Genomic DNA, 303 nt, shown 5'->3' on the forward strand with positions numbered 1-303 from the left:
TCGTCGCCCAGCGGGAAGCGTGGGCGTGGTCAACGTCAAGTTGATGCCTGACGACACGCAGACCGCACATTCGTCGTCGTCCTCATCAGCGAGCTGATGTCCTAGCGCTTCACGGGGATCGTAGTCCGGACGCCGAGACAGCGCGTCGGCGAGAATGTTATTCTTGCCCGGCTTGTAGTGAACAACGAAGTTGTACTCGGAGAAGAATGACAGCCAACGGGCCATCCGTTGCGACAAGTGAGGGCTCTTCATCGCTGTCCGCAGCGATGCGTGATCAGTGTAAACCGCAAATGACTGTTCACC

This window comes from Phytophthora infestans, genomic scaffold, assembly GCF_000142945.1.
Source record: "Phytophthora infestans T30-4 supercont1.2 genomic scaffold, whole genome shotgun sequence".
NCBI classification, from domain to species: domain Eukaryota; phylum Oomycota; class Peronosporomycetes; order Peronosporales; family Peronosporaceae; genus Phytophthora; species Phytophthora infestans.